At 43.4% G+C, this 19,670-nt stretch overlaps 1 protein-coding gene across 14 annotated transcripts in view; it reads left to right on the forward strand.

The window, feature by feature from the left end:
* Positions 1–19,670, forward strand: part of PTPRT (protein tyrosine phosphatase, receptor type T) — a 459,737-nt gene that overhangs the window by 233,017 nt on the left and 207,050 nt on the right. The gene's annotated exons all lie outside the window — the stretch shown is intronic.

Consider the following 19,670-nt stretch of genomic DNA (forward strand, 5'->3'; position numbering starts at 1 on the left):
ATCTTACACAAAAGTGTCTTGGTTCCAGTTACTTTTTCTGACAAAATATCAAGACTGAAGTGTCTTGAGGAAGGCATCCAGAGCAGCCAAATGCCATCCTGGGATGGGATTAAGCAGGGAAATGTGTTCCTCACCCACTGTCCCTAGCAGGAGCACCCCCAGCAGCACCCCCTTCCTCTACCAAGGGAGGAAGCCTGGCAGGTTGATTGTGTTGTTGGGTGTGAGTGTGGCACATCCTTTATTATACAGGTTATAAATCAGTGAATATTTAGTGTCTGTTTGAGGAGATTTGGTTCCAAGTAAATAAATCTGAGCATGAGGCCCTGGCACAGAGGTGTTTGCCCTGTCCATCAGATGTTTAGAGGCTTTGTGCTGCAGCTTTGTGGAAAGCGTGAAGTGACATGGAAGATGTCCTGGCCTGTTTAGGAAAGTTGGGACATGCTCTGCTGCTCATCTTTTGGCTTTCTTCTCCTTCACTAATGTGGTCAAATTCTCTGACCATCACCAGAAACAACTGCAGGCCTGGCCTGGGACTGAGCATTTGCAAATGGAGATATGACGTGCTGAGATTTGCTCTGTAGCTCATCGTGTTGCCCCTTTGCAGGCACACTCCCTGCAGCAGCCAAACTTCTCTGCATCACCTGTAGAGGATGCTGGCTTTGGTTTAATTCAGGGGTTAAAATAACAGCATGTTGACTTTGTGCTTAATGATGTCTAGTCCTGGGTCCCAAAGTGCTGAGTTTCCTTGCTCGGCTCAGGTATCGACTGACATCGAGAGGGATGACGTGGGTAATTTGTTCAAATTGGCTGAGCCACTTTCTGTTTTCCATCCTATTTTCCTAATGAAAATCTAACTGGAGAAGGTCATTCTGTTAATGTTAGCTGTCATGCAGAGCTTGTTGAGATTGATGGTGATGGCATTTATGTTTTCTTTAGGGCACCGGGTGGGAGAAATCAGAATGATCTTGATCTAAGCGTGGACTTGGAGGGAGAGATTTAACAGCTAAAGATGTGCAACTTGCACCAAATGGCAACTGAAATGACAGACAAGAAAATGCAATTCATTATTCCAATTTCCCTATGTCGTGGAACTCCTTCAAAATACCCCATTTTGAGGATAATTACACAAAACTTTCACGGTAGAGATTTAAAAAAAAAAAATGTGCTGAACTGAGAAAACAGCTCTGCTGCCTTGATTTTCCTGGGAGCACCTAATGAACGGCATCAGGGAAAACTGAAGGGTTTTTAAATAGTGGAGAGATGAGTGATGCTGCTTTTTTCAAGTGAATTTTCTTGGTTCTTTTATTTGTCATTACTTTGCCTTAGCAAGAGAGGGAAGTACCAAACTCCTCCACATTTGCAGGCAATCAGTAGAGCACTGGAACAGCCCTGTTTTACTGCACTGTTTAGTGTTGTGCTGTGTTTATTAAGCCCACAAATAAAGATAACAAAATTGACTGCAGAAGTAATAGTAGAGAATATCACCTGTGCTGGGGGAAGTATTTACTTATTTAAATTGCAAGAAATCAGTGTAACAATAAACAGAACATGTCTGCAACGTTCCAAAATTGAGAAGTCAATGTCCCTTGTACTAAATACTCTTTTCACATAGAGAGAGAGTATTTGTGTTCTGGGAAGGCTGAATAAGTGCTGGCATAGCCTTCAATTTAGCCTTCAGTGTTGCAGTGAGATTCTTATTTAGATATGAAAATAAAAATTAGAAAAGGATTGGGAAGGACTGTGTTTTTCTTCCACTTAAAATCAAGCAACAAGAGCTCATTTACAAAGTTCATTTGTTTTCTGACTGTCAGCCTTGAATCAGAGCAAAAGCATGGCCAGGATGGCTCAGGATGAGCCTAAAGTCATTACACCGTGATGCAGCTCTTACTAAAATCATCCATGGGTTTCAGATTTTTGATCAGACTGAATGCAAGTTGTTTACATGGAGTTGAAAAAATTTTTTCATTAGATAAAACCCCTAAAAACTAATTATGAAAGATCCTGCTTTAAATGAGCACAAAGAAGTTTTATGAAACTGGATAATATCTTATCCAAATTTCTGTAAGCAGTACGTGCCCAGGCATCTGTTACCCACTGGTGATGCTTTTGGTTTTCCCCAGGACAGCATTACAAGACTTGCTTAATATTTGATCTTTAGAAATGATACTGGAAATTAAGTCCCAGCTTGCCTCCTTCCAGGAAAAGCCAAATGCCAAAAAATATGGCAAAGCTACATGAATGATTTTTATTATTTTATTTATTTTTTTTTTACTTGTTTTGAGTTTGAGGTTATTTGTTTTTTCAGAGACTGGGATAGGTTCCTGACTTAGGACAGGAAAAGCTTAAATGACCTTGAGGCACAAACCAGTGAACTGTCAGTCAGAGGGAAGAGTTGCTCAGCAGGGAATGGGGAAAAGAGAGAGAATGCTTAAGGTTAAGACCAGACACAGGGTTGAAGGTTGGTTCAAGGAAAGACAGATATAAAACATTAGTTTTTACCCCCAGAATAACAGGTTGAGGAGATAACAGGATTACAATGGTGTGTTTGAATACAGTTCCCAACAGTGCCTGTATTCAGCACTGCAGTGAGGGGGTTTTTTAGCCCTCCTCTGTAGATAAACAGAGCTCTTTAAAATCCTTGTTTCGTGGGCTTTGTGCACCAGAGTGTGCTTTGGGAAGCTTGAGACTTATTTTCTTCTCTGTGCTTATTGACTGTTCCCCTGCTTTTTTTTTTTTTTTCCTTTCTTCAGTTTTCCACAGAAAAGCAGAATAATGGAAAAGACCTTTGGGGCTCTGGTGGATGGGGGAAAAAGGGCAGAGCTTGCAATTGAGGTCATCATCTTGGGGGGGATCATCATCTGAAAAGTGTTTGCCTTCTGGTGGGACGAACTCAGGCGAAAAGCAAGGCCAGAGAGTAACATTTAAATGAATATTAATAAAGGGACAGAGAAAAGACTTTCTTTACAATTAATATTTAGTCCTGATTAAAATACTGTCTGGAAAGCTGCCTTGAACATTAACTTCCCATTCACTCCATTAGAACACTGGCTGCTTCTTCATCAGTTGTTCAGACTGAAGAAAAGGAGGCTCAGGGGGACCTTGTTGCTCTCTAAAAGTCCCTCAAAGGAGGGTGCAGCCAGATGAGGGTCGGGCTCTGCTCCCAGGGAACAAGTGGAAATGGCCTCAAGTTGTGTCAGGGAAGGTTTAGATGAAAAATTCTTCACTGAGAGGGTTGTCAAGCCCTGGAACAGACCACCCATCCCTGGAAGTGTTCAAAAGGTGTGTGGATGTGACCCTTGGGGACATGGTTTAGTGGTGGACATGGTGGTGCTGGCTTCATGGTTGGACTCGATGGTCTTAGAGGGCTTTTCCAGCCCTAAAGATTCTATAATTCTCTGCCTTTTTGGATGGTGGCAGCAGGTGACTTGTAAAATGAGGAAGGTTTTGTGACCTTGTGGTTTGGAAGCAAGAAACTCCCCAGTCTGACAGCAAAATTGTTTGGGAAGGAATGGGAGGGGAGGAAAAGTCCTGAGAAACCCCATAATCTGCCCCCCAGAAACGTGTGGCAGTGATTCTTCAGGAATGGAACAGGCTTATGGTAATGGAAGGTTTGTCCTCATATGAAAAAATTCCAATGGTTCTCATGCAGCCTATCCCTTAAAATAAGCTGCTGGAGCCTCGGCTAATCAGCAGAGGATGTGATTTAGCTTCTGGAAAAAGGAGCAGTTGTCAAGATCAATACTCAATTTTTTTGTGTTGGCCTAGGGAAATAAAAGTTAGTCTTGAATTATGGAGCTGGATTCAATACTGCTTTTAAAAATGCCCCAGATAAAGCAGCTGATACAAATGCAAATAATCAGAGCATTCAGAGTGTGATATGGTGTAACAAAGTAGTTGGAAACCCTTTTCCTCTGGCTGTTATTGACAGGCACTTTGTTGCCATGAAGTCTTGGGAAGTTTAGCAGTAGTAAGCAGCTTTTGCCCCTTTTTTTGTCATATTGAAACTATATTTTCAAATTTATAGAAGTATTTTTGTCTTTTGCTCTGTTACAAATGTTAGGAAAAGGAGCTGTTTGTGTGCTGTTATGAAGTGCATGAACTGAACAGCCACAAGTATGTGCACTGAGTTAGTGTGAGCTCAGAAATAATTCCTTCTGGTTGAATTTTAAGGTGATATCTCCCATTGAATAGGAAATGTTCACATCTTAATGTTGAAAAACTGCTGCCTTCATTTTCTTTTTCAAGCTTATAGTAAAAAAAACTAATTAAAACTCAGGTCTGTGAGTCAAAGCCCTGCACAAATGGCATATCAAGTGATTTGAAAGAGTGTTCTGTACAACCAGTGTGTTGGTGTTACTGAAATCACTGATTCACTGACTGATTTAACTTGGAGCTACTCTAAGCCTTGTGCTCAGACACACATTCATTTCCCTATTAATATTAAATCTGAACTCTTAGCTCCAGTCTCCTGTAACTTTAAATGGAGACAGTGGGGAAAACAGATGCTTTTTTGGCAAGTGAAGGAAAACCTTGTCATGGAGTCATGGGATTCTACAATATCCTGAGCTGGAAGGGACCCTCAAGGATCATCAAGTCCAGCTCCTGGCCCTGTACAGACACCCCAGCAATCCCACCCTGTCCCTCAGAGCGTTGTCCAAACCCTCCTGGAGCTCTGGCAGCCTTGGGGCTGTGCCCACTGCCCTGGGGAGCCTGGTCAGTGCCAACCACCCTCTGGGGGAAGAACCTTTCCCTGAGATCCAACCTGACCCTGCCCTGACACAGCTCCTTGCTCAAACCTTACCTGGGTTTCTGTGCTGGGAAGGGCTGGGGGGGACTTTGCTTCCCCAGCTGTGTAAGGTGAGTCTCTGCAGAGCCTGTTCCACCCGTGCTGGGGTTTGCTCTCACTAAATTCCCTGAGCCAAGGGCTCGTGTAGCCCAGTGAAATGCAGGTGTTGTTCCCTCAATGGCATCGTTCCCAAGAGCTGCAGGTGAAATGCTGGGAATGACACAACCTCAGCTCTGAGTTTCCATCTGTGCATCCCCCAAGGCCTGTGAGACCAGTACCCCTTCCAGGGACATTCCTTACATTCATAATAGAAACTCTGCTTTTATTTCACCTCCATAGCCTTTGGCACGTCAGCTAGAGACAGAAGAGTTACAATATTCCTTCATTTTGGACCTTGATCCCCAGTTTGTGCTTGGAAACAGCCTGGTAGCATTGCTGAAAGACAGAGGCTTCATCTACGTCACATCCTAACAGCTGAAGTCCCTCTGTGTGCAAGATGATGATTTTTCCCTGCCAAATGGATTAAATAGATAATAAGTGTATCTTTATTTCTGCTTTATTCTTTCCCCCTCCTCACTTAATGTTTGTCAGAGTAGAAAGGCAGCAACTACTCTTAAAATAAGAGCTGAGAGAAAAGGTGAAGTGTTGGTTGATGACACACATTTTGGGGCTGTGAGCAAGTCCTCTTTGAGGAACCATCACTATTGAGTTATGGGTGTGTTGGCTGCAGAAATATGGTTGCCCTGGAAAGACACCTTCCAGGACTAGAGGATAGGTTGGTTCTATGAATTATTTACTGGAAAGGAATTGAAAAAAAAGGAGCAGCTCTGTTGTCTGAGGTATAACAACAGTGGCAACCTACGTGGAACAGGAGGAATTTGGGAGGAGAGGGGGAGGTGGTTAAATGGTGAAAGGGAAGCGGAGGGTTTTGGTGCACTTTGGGTGACTGAGTGAACACAGGAGTCCTGAAAAACCAGATTGTTGGAGCTGACAAGAACCATCCAAAGTTCAGGCACTAAACTGTGTGTGTTGGAAAGCAGCAACATCCAGAGGAGGGGCTGGGATTTACTGCTGGAGCACATCTGATGGAAATCTGATATTTGTTTCAAGCAGTGACCAATCCCTGAACATTCCCAAGTCTCACAAAGCATGTCCCCTATTGCCTTTAACCATGGGACATATGGTGAGGAATTTTCTTTATCCTGATCCCTGCAGAAGATCAGCTTTTTGTCCTGAGGCCTGGGGATTGATTGCCCTTATCTTAGTCTGCATAAATACAGTTCTGAATATAAAGCCAGTCATAATAGTGCTTTGGTCTGAGTACTTTTTTTTCCGGAGGGATTTTGCTCTTGATGGATTTAAATTCTAGGGATTTACTTTTTTTGTCTGCAAAGGAAGTTTGTTATCCAGAAATGTTTTATTTTTATTATTTTTATTTATTAGGATGAAGTCTAGTTATTAATTTCCAACATCACACTGTTTCTACCTGGTGGTGTTGATGTTTAATTTAATGGCTTCCCAAAATGTGATCTGAATATAGCATTATTTCTGGAGTGGGCAGGCTGGGCAGGAAGATGACAAGTTCCATAAAGGCATGAGGCTCTCATGCCAAAACCAGTTCTCACTAATGATGGGAGCTCACAATTTCTTCCAGAGGAAGTGAACCTTCCCAGCACTTGGTTTCACACCAGCTGGATTTAGGACATTGTTCTTTTTGATGTTTCTTGTCTCCTGAGTTCTGTCCAGGCTTCCTCCCAAACAGCCATTCCTAATCTGAAGAGGCAAAAATGGAAAGAGAGAGGGAAAAAACCAAAACAAAACAAAAAGCCCAAAACAACAACAAAACCCCTGTTCTGCTTTGTTGGACTCAGAGAAATCCCTGGGTGCTGTTTGACTTAGTGGTATTATGGATGTGAGGCAGCTGAACATCTGTTGTGTGAACACTGCTCCTCTAAGCAAAAAGTGGGTTTGAATGAAATTTGGAGTGAAAACAAACCAGTTGGATTTGTTGCAGTTTTTCAAGGCTGTATTTCTACAGCTTGAGGGACTGGAGTGTGTCTGGAGAAGGGAACAGAGCTGGGAAAGGGGCTGGAGCAGCAGGAGCAGCTGAGGGAGCTGGGGGGGCTCAGCCTGGAGAAAAGGAGGCTCAGGGGGGACCTTCTGGCTCTGCAACTCCCTGACAGGAGGGGAAGCTGGCGGGGGTCAGGCTCTGCTGCCAGGGAACAAGGGACAGGAGGAGAGGGAACAACCTCAAGGTGAGCCAGGGGAGGCTCAGGTTGGAAATCAGGAGGAATTTCGTCATGGAAAGGGTGGTCAGGCATTGGAATGGGCTGCCCAGGGAGGTGGTGGAGTCCCCACCCCTGGAGGTGTCCAAGGAACAGCTGGACATGGCCCTTAGTGCTCTGGTCTAGTTGAGAAGGTGGTGATGGGTCACATGTTGGACTTGATGACCTTGGAAGTCTTTTCCAATCGGAAGGATTCCTGTGATTCCATGTGAAATATGCTGGGCACACACATGAAGGCTCTGTACAGGAAGGTCACTGACCCACCAGGCCCACATGGATGTTTTCAGATGTTCAGGGCTGGAGCCTGGACACAAGTGGTGCACAGAGCAACCAACCCAGCATTCCAGCAGCTCCTGTGTTCCCAGGCCACCATGGTTCAGCAGAGAACTGGGCTCTTGTCTTTGTGCACAGCACAGTGTTGTTTGAACCTTCTGGTGTGCATTCAGATAATTGTGTGGCTGCTCTTTTCAGCTCTCTTAACAAAACTGTGCAGAGGGGGAAGCAACACGAGCAGATATTTGATGTGTTAATAACTTCTTTCCTACTTGCTTATGCAGCTTCACTTCAGTGTTCTCAGTTTAAGGGTTTCTCCATTGTAGTCCTAAAAACGTGACTGCACAGGACTGTATCCTTGGCTTGTGCAAACCTGGCACTGATTTACCTGAGTCAGCCTTTTACACCCACTCAAAATCTGCCCCACAATTTGTGAAAATGGGCCAGGCATTTTTTTCCTTGATTGTCACTCAATCCCCTGCGAAAAGGCAGTTATTTAAATTTCATGGTGTCTTTTAGTCTTCAGTTAAGAGGCATCTTCCATAAAATTTCATCCCTTATTACCATGTTATTATGGCTTCTGTTGGTTTTTGGAGGGTGAGATGAGATGATCGTTTCCAGATGTCGCTTTATCCGAGTGTGAAGAGCCCAGTTAGTGGGAGGAAACTGGGAAGGAGGATGCTGTGTGTGTGTTCTTGCAGTGCATGTGTTATCCATTGAACTCCCACCGAGGAGTCCCTGTGCCTCCTCTGTGTAACATAAACCATAACTCATCCTGGGAGTGAATGACAGACCCAGCCTTGCAAAGCCTTCATTAAGGATTTGCATAGTCATGATCCCATCTTTGTCCTGGGACAAACACTGTTCCCTGCTTCCTGCTCATGTTTCTCTTGTTGCTTTTCCAAAGGCAGCTTGAAACATAAATGCTTTTCATTTTTTAAATGTATTTTTAATATACACAAGTCAGCAATAAAAAGCACTCAAATAATAAGAGATGCTGAGAGTTTATGCGCTGGAAGTGCCCAATTTAAAATGTTTCAAAGAATAAAATGCACGTTAATTGGCTTTCCTGGATGCTTTACTGTATAATACAAAAGCCAGGCAGAGGCGAAAGGGAAGAAAGCACTACATTTTTACCATGTTAAGGCTTTTAACCCTGAGGCATTTGCAAGGCATTTAGGAACAGCTCTGTTCCTTACATGTTCAGCTGTTTTACATTTTGTCGTAAATATTTTACCCTTTTATTTTTCCCCCGTGGACTCTGAAATATTGAGATGAACATGACTTCTTGTTTAACACTTGACAATTTATCCAGATGAGCCGGGGCGTTGCACAGCTGGGGAAAAAGAAAAAAAGGAAAAAAAGGCATGTCGATGTCTTAAATCCTGCTGCAGAACCAGCAGATGGAGCATGAGAGTGCAAAACGTGCTTTGCAACGGTCTCTCTGTCTGTCTGTCTGTCTGTCTGCAGGAGTACAGTGCATTTTCACACTGGTTGAGCTTGAAAACGGACTTTTAAAATTCTTTTTTTGCCACTTATTCTGTCCATGGGCATTTCTGTGACCTGTTACCTGCACGTGCCAAAGCCAGGAGGGAAGCAGAGCTCTCCTTCCCCTTTGTGGGGTGCAGGGATCCCTTGGTATCCCAGTTCACATTACACAGGTGGAGAAACAAAGACCCCCAATCTCCCCAGACTTTGGATCGTGATTCCAACTGATTGCCATGGCCATGGGATGAGTTTATGCACTTAGCCACCCTTTTAATTATTTGTTATTCAACTGAGCACAGTGAGGAAAAGGAAATGCTTTCAGTTCCTTTTAACTTAGTTTTGCTTTTTAGTTTTAAAAGCTAAAAGCTTAAAAGCTTTGCCTTTGTCTTTTTTCTTTTTCTTTTTCTTTTTTTTTTTTAATATTTATCTGTTTTTTTAAAAAATATGAAGCAGTGGAATATGACTTCAGAAATAATGCTGAAGTACAGACCACAGCTGTGACTGCATCAAAGCACTCAAATATTGCTGGAGAGGCTTAGAGGCCTGAGCATCCAAATCAGCCTGACAGTTGTTATTACAATGTATTTCACTCAGGATCCACAAATCCTCATTTTGGCTGCCAATAATCCTTCAAATTATTAAACTGAAATCTTGGTGCAGAGACCATCAGAAAGGGTTTAAAGCAAGACCACAGCTCATAAGATAACAACATCTGAAAGCCTGAACATCATCATTTCCTCCCCATGGCACTTGGAAGGGTTTTCTAGCATTTACTAGAGAAGGGGAAAAAAAAAAAGGAGGGAGGTAGGTCTTGCAAATTAGATCCAAACCTCCAGAAATTGATTTGTCAGTTAATGAAGTTTGACAAAAATCTTTGGTGAGCTTGAAAGATTAGATTATATATCAAGGAACTCCACCACTTTGAAGATAAAGCCTTCAACTGATACATTTATATAATGATGGTTTTAATGGGAAGATAAACTGTTGGCATGAAGTTGGCTGGTTTAACAGAGCAGGGAGTGAGGCAGAGGAGTGGGATGCCAAATTTGAGCAAGGAATAGTGCACCAAAGGCAATGTTATGTATGAACTGCTGTGTGTACTTGTGTAAAAACAGTTATTCCCAATTGGTTTTAGCCTCTTCAGATGGATTATTTTTTGACTTACTATAGGAATAAATCTTTCCACCTGCTGTTCTCTAGGTCACTTTGCTGTAGTGTTTATGTTTTCATTCATAACGCATTCCCCTGTAAAAAGATCCACATTGTTCTTTTTCCTGGACAGAAAGAATCCCATGTCACTAAAGAAACTGTGTAAGTCTACAACTGTGATGGTTTTTCCTTTCCCATAAAATTAAACCCGTCCTATGGCAGTTCAGACTAAGCAGGTACCCTTGTTGCTATAAGAGAGCCCAGATGTCTTTTGGGTTGTTGTCTGATAGATCAAATAGATTAAAATCTTGCTGTCAAGTGTTGTGTGTTGCATCCTGTAATTTGCTTTGCGGTGATGGAAGGGGGTTTGGGTGATAAGGATTAAGTTTCTTGTAAATACTGATTCCCATCACATCCCAGCATGAATATTATCTTTTTCTTCAGAATCAGCTGTCAGTACACTCGTACACGTTTCAGTTATAAGGCTTCCCTTTGCTTTGTGAAAACTCAGCTTTCCTGGTTGTGGTCTCTTTCTTGCTCCTCTCAATAAATCAGGAACTGCAGAGTTAAAAGATGAACTTTGCAGTACCCGACATAAAATCTGCAGAGTGAAAATGAGTTTTTTCTGTCTACTTCTGTGCTCCCATTTATGTTGTGAAGCTGTTTTCAATAGTTGTTGCTTTCAATTAGTGTTGTGAATGTGAACTCCACACAGGCACCTTCTGCCAGCCTTCCACTGCCTGGGAAAGGCAAGTCAGAGCTTCCCCCTGGTCCAGCTGGCACAGCAGAGCAAATATTTACTTATTTTCACACAGAGGCAAATATCTCAGTGTAAAAGAGTTGAGATCAGGCTCTGCAAACAGGTGCTTCATTTTGGTATGTTATGCTGCAACCCATCAGGCATTTATATTGAATTTTCCAAGCCTTTCAGTGCTGGCACTGGTGGGACTGAGGCTCACAGGTTGGTGTCAGTGCTCCTGGGGTTTCAGACTTGGTTAATTAATGTGAGTGATGGTTTGTCTGTCCCTATTTGTCTCTGCTTGTCCCAGTGTAAAAGATGCTCTTGCTTTTAACAAGAAATAATCTCCAACCCTAACGATGGTGGCCAGTGCTGAAAGTGATATTACCTTGTTAAAATACTCTTTAGGCTGTAGAAATGTGTGCTCAGGGCATAATCATAATCTGCTTGTTTTTTCCAGCCTTTTCTCTGCCACAGGGGTGTCCCTGGGCATGAAAACACTGAAATGTTTTAAAAATCAGTGCTGGTTATTGATAGAGGGGAAGGCAGAGCATTGTCTGTGGTGCAGGTGTGTTAAGTAAAGGTAACTTTGTGAAAGGTACAATGTCAGAACCTAAAAAGAAAGGAGTGGTGGGGTGTTTTTACTCTAAAATACTCTTAAAATACTTTTCCAACAGCATGGTGTTTGCTGGAGTGTGTGTTTTCTGTTCTAAATTGCTTTAGAACTGTTGAGTTTCTTTGTTCAGGAAAATAGGTGTGTTTTTTTCTTTTTCTGTTTGAGCAATTTGGGCTGAACTATTTGCACAGCATCACCTTAATTTGGACCATTCCTTGTAAGAACAATAAATAAAAATGAAGGAACATTTGTTCCTATATTAGTTCTTAAGCCATAATGTTCCAGTAGCAATCAGGTCCTGTGACCACCTCCAATTATTTGCAGCACAGGGCTCTGAAATCTCCGTCCTTTGCCTTATTTATCACCAAAAGTTCTTTCCCGTGAGGTCAGCACTGGATGAGGTTGGTGGGAAAGAGATGAATCTTCATTTAAATGCCCTCCAGAGTACTTAGCCTTCAGAAACAGCAATATTTTAAAGAATGGGTAGTGAGGTTTGCTTTTTTCCAATACATTTCCCTCATTCAGAGTATGGAAAAGCACCTTGCAAATGATTCAGCCTGTCTTTGTCTGTGAGTGCTGTGGTGTGGCTGGGATTACCCAATCTCAGATCTGGCAGTGTTGGTCTCTCCAGAAGGATTTATGAAATCCCAGTTTAAATTAGTGAAATAGAAGGGATTATGAGGTTCCATGCTATTCATCTCACCAGAATATTAGCATTTTCTCTTGTATGAATATCAGGAAGGATATTGTCAGAAGAATACGATGCTCTACATTAGGGAGGAGTCACCAGAGTTTTCTGCAGTTGCCCCTGAGCTCCAGAATTGTGTTTTAGTTTTTCAAGCCAGGGGAACAGCCCTGCCCTTCCCCTGCTCCAGGGAAGCAGGTCCAGCAGCCATGGGGCAGGTTCTGTGTTCCTGCTGCAAGAAATAGGATTGAGGAGGCCACTAAGAGGATGAGAGGGATGGAACAGCTCTGCTGTGAGGAAAGGCTGAGAGAGTTGGGATTGTTCATTCTGGAAAGAGAAGCTTTGGGGTGACCTAATTGTGGCCTTCCTGTACCTGAAGGAGCTACAAGAGAGATGGAGAGAGACTATTTACAAGGGCTTAGAGTGGCAGAACAAGGGGGAATGGGCTCACACTGACAAAGAGAGTAAGGTTAGATTAGATATTAGGAAGAAATTTTTCTGTGAGGGTGGGGAGGCCCTGGCACAGGTTGCCCAAAGAAGCTGTGGCTGCCCCATCCCTGCAAGTGTCCAAGGCCAGGTTGGACGGGGCTTGGAGCAACCTGGGCTAGTGGAAGGTGTCCCTGCCCATGGCAGGGGGTGGAACAAGAATGATCATTAAGCTCCCTCCAACCCAAACCATTCCATGATTCTATGACTGAGCTCCCAAACCTTTGGTCCCTGTAAAACAGCTTTTCCTCCCTCAGGGCTGTATTTCCCTCTTGGAGCAGCACCTGTCCCACACTGACCATCCCACTTGGTGCAATCAGTTTTATCCCTTCCACCCCTTTCAGTTGGATTGCTTGGATCTTTCCAGTTGTCAGCAAATCTTAACAGCTGTTCTCTTAGCCCAGACATTCCCACCTGGACATCTGTGTTTACCTGACCATGTATTCCCCACCACAGGTAAATAACTCTAAAAGGAGGTTATCCTCCAGAGGTCAGACGAGAAAAGACGGATGAGATTAAATTGCTGCCTGAGTTACAGACTTCATAAACATGATGCAGAAATCCCCTGTCTTCACCACAGGAGGACAAACCCTTCCCACACTGTGCAGAGATTTAAACAGGAATCACAAAATGGCATTGCCTCTGATCCTGTGCTTGAAGGTGTTGACAGATAGGAATGCTTTTAAACTCAGATGCCTTGAAGACTTTATGAAACAAATTCTACCTCGGGTTTTCCCCAGGGTTAAGGACCACGGTACTGATGGGGTGTCACCTTCAGCATTTCCTTCAAATTTGTCTTCCTTAAAGCAGTCAGGCTGAAGTAGCAAATTGTAGCCTGCAGCATTCCATCTGTTCCTTGCTGAGAGCACGAGGGCAGTGTGGGATGCTCTGGGCCCCCTTCACACCGCTGCAGGTGACCTTGTTGTGTGTTCAGAGCACAGAGACAACAATAATGTGGTCACGTTCTGGGCAGCAAAGCTGAGTGATGCTCAGTCTGTGTTGATCAGTCTATCCTTAGAAACCCTTTCTGCTTTGCTTTAGTGATATTTGTAAGAGTACTGCTGGTCCAAAGAACTCAAAAGTACTGAGTCAGAAGCCAGCTCTCTCTTCCCCACTCTGTACATCATAGACTTTCACTAAATGTAGTCTGTTTTTTTTCCTGTTTTTTTAAACCTTCCTTTTGCTTTTCCTTTCATGGGGAGGTGTCAGTCACAAATCACTCATTGCAGAACTGCAGGCATTGACCCCCCTGCTTCAGGCTGCCATCTGTGTTCCTCCTGTCTGCACTGCTCCACCTCAGCGTGGAAAACCTTTCTGTGGTGGCAAAACCTCGTCCTTTCCTTGTGAGGAAAGAGGAAAACGGGACTTCGTTTTAGCTGTGTAGTGGGCGCATGTCCAGTTTGGGCAACAAGCAGATTAAGGTGGGGGCAGGTTGCTAAAACAACTCGGTTGGATCTGCTGCCTTTTGCCCTCGTGTCCAGTCCCAAGGGGGTCAATAGATGGTGGAATGTGCGGAGCCAGAGCCTTGTGCTTGGCTGTGAACCCGGCTGGAAGTGCTTTCTCCAGCCTCGAAGAGCTGCTGAGAAAGAAGTTTCCCTCACTGCCTACATCTGCTCTTTTTGCTGCAGTGGAGGGGAGATAGAAGAAGATGTGTTGTCTCTCAGGAACGCCTTTGCTGCCGCAGGAAACCCGCGGCGCTGCGGCCTGCTCTGATCACACCGAGCTCAAACAATCCCCGCGAACTTTCCGGGTTCTTACAGAGGTACCCACCAAATTACAGAGCTCGCAATAATTTTAGCTTCGCTTACAACTCAAGTACCATCCCAGACTGTCTGGGGAGCCTGGCTCCGTGCAGTGTGTTGTGTGTGCTGGAAGGGAAGTGTGGGAGCCTCTGGATCCCCGTCAGGCTGTGTGATCTGCAGAGCTCTGCGTGTCCCGCGCTGCTGAGGAGGCACGTGGGAGGAAGATGCTCCATCCTAGACACGTTCATGAGGGGAAGATTTGACACTGTGCTGGTTTAAAGGTAAACCAGCAGGGGAAATGAACCTAACTCAAAAGAGAGATTATAAATCAGAATAACAGTTTAATAAAATAATACAATAAGTATGATTATACAGACAAACAACTGGTTTTAACCCACAAAACCCAAATGTATAACCCAGCACCCTGGGGCGTGGACAGAGTGGTGTTTGTTGGGCCCCCCTGAGTCCAAAGTAAAAGAAGAGGGGAAAAACCTGTTGGTGAGAGTGCTGTTGCAGTCTGGTTGACAGTGGTGGTCTGCAGTCTTCCTCTGGATCCCACGAGTGGTTAAAAAAGTCCCAAGACCCCAAGATTATATACCCTCCAGTTCAGGCAGGAATGCCCAGTGCCTCCCTCAGGGCAGGGAGTTCCACAATGGGTGTGAGGACAGGAGCACCCTCCTATCTCACAGGCCTATTAAGACCCAGTTTACAGCCTGAGGAGTCAGGGCTGCTCTGGGCAGAGGGTGTAAATGGTCTGTTGATAACAATTTCTGGGAAATGGCATGGAAGGCTCTAGAATACACAGTTTTGGGTTACACCCATCCAGTGATGAACTGGTCCCAACTGTTCTAACTAGGACAGACACGAAGCTTCAGAAAGCACTGCTTCTTGTCAGCCTTTACGTTGTGTTGTACTGGGTTTTTGTGTACGGTGGTTTTGGGGGTTTATTAATGTTTATTTAAGGGGGGAGGAGCAGTGGATGTCAGGAATGCTGTGGAGCTCACTGTGGATATAGCAGTGCTGCTCAGCTTTTACATTATCATCCCTCACTTGCGTTTCCTTTATTTTCTTTTAAATTTTACTATCTCTCATCTAGTGAAAGAGAAGTATTTGAATTACAGAGCTGAGCTGTTGCTTCATCCTGTGGGAATAAGAGCTTGGCTTCTCCTCCCCTCCAAGCACAGTCTCAGATCTCTGTTTCCTTTAAGTGCTGTCCCAGCTTTCAGCTGTTGAGTGCTGTTTGCTTTGACTGGTGTGTTAATGGGTAGTGAGCCCTGCTGCCTTCAGGTTCCAGGGATTGTCCTAGGAGGATGAGGCATTATGGAATAGGGTTGGTTTTTTTTCATCCTACAAATTGTGTTGTCTGTGTAAGACCTTTGGGTTATAATTAGTGTTCTTAGGAACTTCATGGCATGGTATACAAAGCATTTTCAAATAATAACTCAGCCATTATATCATTCCTTAGATACAACTTCATAGCTGGGAGCAACTTGCCTGAAGATCTGAAGTTAAAAAGTTGTGTGTTTGTAGGGAGAGGGAAGTAACCTCTGAGTAAAATGTATGGCAATTATAAATCTAAGTCATATCCCTTACTTAGAAGCAGCTTTGGGGAAGATCTCATTATTTGATACCATATAATGTATTTTTTATAAGAACATAAGTTGGGGACATTTTGTTTCTGCAGAACATTGTATAAAGAAATCGGTTCCTGCCCTGTGTGTGTGTCTGAACATATCTGTGTGAGTGCTCCACAGAATCTGCCACCTTCTGTGTTTGTGCTGGGGGAACCTGATCCGTGTCAGGGCTCAAACACCCTGACACAGCACTGATCAACTGATGTGAGAACAGACTGGGCAGTAAGTCGTGGAGAGCAGCCCTGGGAGAGCTGGTGTAGCACTGGCACAGGTTGCCCAGAGAAGCTTTGGTTGCCCCATCCCTGGAAGTGTCCAAGGCCAGGTTGGATGGGGCTTGGAGCAACCTGGGCTGGTGGAAGGTGTCTCTGCCCATGGCAGGGGGTGGAATGAGATGATTTTTAAGGTCCCTTCCAACCCAAACCATTCCATGATTCTATAATTATAAATACAGAAAGAGGCATAAAATGTATTAAGATCATTGCTATGCCATTGCATTAAAATTTGGAGAAGAGGCTCCAGCCCCCAGATATTGCAGTTTACTTCAGTGGCATTTCTCCTCCCTGATTCCTCAGATAATCACTATTAAATTTATTTAGGCAGTATATAAATATTTATTTATATAACTGAAAAAGAAATGTGAAGATTGTTGCTGTTTTCAGTGTGGCTGAAGCTGAAGTAGCAGATGAAAGAGGAGGAATCCACCTAATTATTGCCTGATTCTAAGCGTTGGTGTTCATGTGTGAAGTGTTAGTGATGTAATTAAAGTGGAGGAGAAGCAATGGAATTTTCCTGCTGTCAAAATGTTCAGCTTAACGTATAACAGGGAAAACAGAGAAACTTTGTTAAGCTTTCCATGTTAATCAGTACTGAAGAGCTATTTTCCTTCTAATACCATCTGCAAACCTCCATCAATAGTGTGCAAGTGTTGATTGGATGTTACAATACTTCATTTTAATTAGACTCCATAGGACACAGTTAAAAGGTTGATGGGGGAAGATGTTATAGCAGTAAATATTATGGCACATTTGGAGAGGGAAAGGGTGAGAACTTCTGTGTTGGATATAACTAACACTCCGTGCTCTGGGACACACTTGTCACTGCTGGTGACTGCAGAAACCTGGTGATAAATTGCATTTCAGCCTGGTGGATCTTCCTCAGGGGACTGGTTTGTCACTGGAATGCCCTGGTGAGGCAGATGCAGCAGCCTGGGCTGTGTTAGTGTTACTGGGTCTCTCTGGCAGGTGAGTGATGGCCACGTGGGTGCTGGGTCCACACCCAGGGGACACCAGTGGGGTCAGGGCTGAGCCCCTCTCAATGTGCTCTGGCTCAGGAGGTTCCTTCCATGAGGACTTGGTGACACGAGGAGCAGCTTGAGAGGCAGGAGGAGACCAAGGAAAGATGCACTCAAATGACTGTCCCAGTCCTTTAGTTCCAGGATCTGGCAGCGGTGCTTTTATTGGCATCTTGATTTTATTTGTTGATAATTTTCTTTACAGCCCATAGCCTGTTCAGAGAATCTTTAGCCCTTTACTTTGTGCTTCGTTGAACTCAGAGTTCTTTTTCTGGCTGTTTGGCTGTAACTCACTGCAGGGTCAGCAGGTTGTGGCATTTATTCACACTAAATACTGAACAGGCACTAAAGCCTAATTAGAAAACAGAGCAGCTGCCTTCCTAACCCTGCACGGGGTAGGGGGAGTGGTTCCAGTGAAATTAAGTGACCTGGTCTAGCTTCTAAAAATAAAGACATAAATAAAACCTGTGGCAAATGTGGTTTTCAGTCCTGGCCCGAGCAGTAACTCTCACATTTAAAATGCAGTGCAGGTTCTCACCTGGGTTCTCAGTTACTGGTTCTGCCATCCCAAGATGAGACAAAATGAGGTTTCGTCTTGTGTAGTAGGTGGCAGTTTGAAGCATTAACTACTGTGGAAGAAGATTTGAAAGGCAATTTCCCATCTCAATTTTCTCTTCAGTCATTAAAATTCATCTTCAGTTCTCGAAACATCCAAATTTCTGCTCTGCTTAGGAATCTGGATTGAAGATCTTACAATTGTTCACTGCGCTGAACATCCCTTAAATTTATGGCAAAGTGTTCAACACAGTTTTACAAGCCATCCATGAGTCTCCAGATTTATCTTTAGAAGTTTAATTTTTTTCCCTGCCAAATGGATGCTAATCTCTCTATGAACCAAGTTTAAAACTACTTCAACCTGAAGTTACTTCTTTACTTTTTACTTATTAGACTTTCTCCCTGCTCAAGCACTTTGTTACGTGTCTGTCTTCAGGTAGGACATGCTCTCACTTCTTAGTCCCTCAGTTTTTTAATGTATTTTTAAATGGATTGCCCTGTGGTACTAATCACTGGCACAGTCAGGTGAGTGGTGTGAGGAGCTGGAGTGTGCTGTGCTCCATCATGCATTAAAAACACATATTTGAGAAGTGAGGAGATTCAAAGTTTGTCCTTAAAGTGCGGAAGAGGATAAAAATAACTTAATAACTGTGCCACTTTATTTGAATTTAAAATAGCCCTCCTTTTAATTCATAAAAAAAGAGTTGTCAGGCTTTGGGTGACAGAGGGTGATGAATTTGTGTGGGAGTGTGGACTTCCTGTGCCTCCTTTCTTTAGGAAGCTTGTGGAAGGGGAATAACCTTTTGTCATACTCATGTCACATTTTATTTTGGCTTAAGACTGATGAGAGAAGAGAGAAATCTGGCTGTCAAGAACAGCCTGTCTCCTCTTGCCTGTCTTTTTTGTTCCTCTGATCCTGCTTCTGCTGTTCCTTGGAGTACAGGAGAGGCAAAGCTCCAGTTAATCCCAGCAGAAGCATCTTGGGGGGCTTTTTGTCTGGCTTCTGATGCCAATTCTCCCTGAATTTTGACCACTGCAGTGTTGTACTCTCATCTCTCCTTAATTCTGGCTCCACAACACACTTTATTTTGATAATTATGTTTAACTCTACGACTAGTTTGACTGTGAGCACTCAGTGATGTGTTAATTCCCCTGGGATATGGGAGCTGTGCCTTTTTTATGTCCAGACAATAAACCTAATAAATGATAATTTCAAAGTTTTAAGGTTAATCACAACACTCTTTTCAAGGTGCTGTGATGAAATTACTGGAAAGGGAAACATGGGCACAGACAGGATTTATGTCTGTCCTTACCATGACACTTGTCTCTCCTGGAACACACATGAGGGTATGAGGAGGTTCACGTTCTTCTCTGAAGTTATTTTGTGTTTAAAGGCAGACACCAAAAAAGAGGGTTAAATGGCTGGTGAGAACTTCTTCTTTTCTTCCTTAATTTTTTTCTTTGATTGTGCCCATAATTGTGTGCTGCTTATTAAGTAGCCAAAGGCCTTTTGAAAAGTCCTTTCATTTGAGAAAGATGCCAGACAGAGCTGCTCGTGAAATAATTACAGAAAATGAGTGTTGATGCATGTTTTGACTCTGCTGCAGAAGCAATTCTGTCTTCTCTAGTTGAAGTAATTACATTTGTTTCTAAATAGAGGAAGAGAAATGGTAATTGTCAAAAAAATGCATAGATCTCACTTCTAGGTTTGTGTAGTGGCAGATAGATGGGTAGCAAAAAACTAATTATGATATTAGTGTAGTCATTATTGTGTGTTATTCATTGAAGTGAGGGACCATTACTGAACACATTGAGTCGTGAAGGATTTGTGGGATTTACAGACTCCTTTACCTGGTGGTTACTTTCTTTAGCACTGAGGAGTATAACCATTTTTATAGTTTGTTAATAATTAATATAATATAGAAATCTGCAGGGACTCTC

This window comes from Corapipo altera, unplaced genomic scaffold (assembly GCF_003945725.1).
Source record: "Corapipo altera isolate COAL_440 unplaced genomic scaffold, ASM394572v1 64, whole genome shotgun sequence".
NCBI lineage: Eukaryota > Metazoa > Chordata > Aves > Passeriformes > Pipridae > Corapipo > Corapipo altera.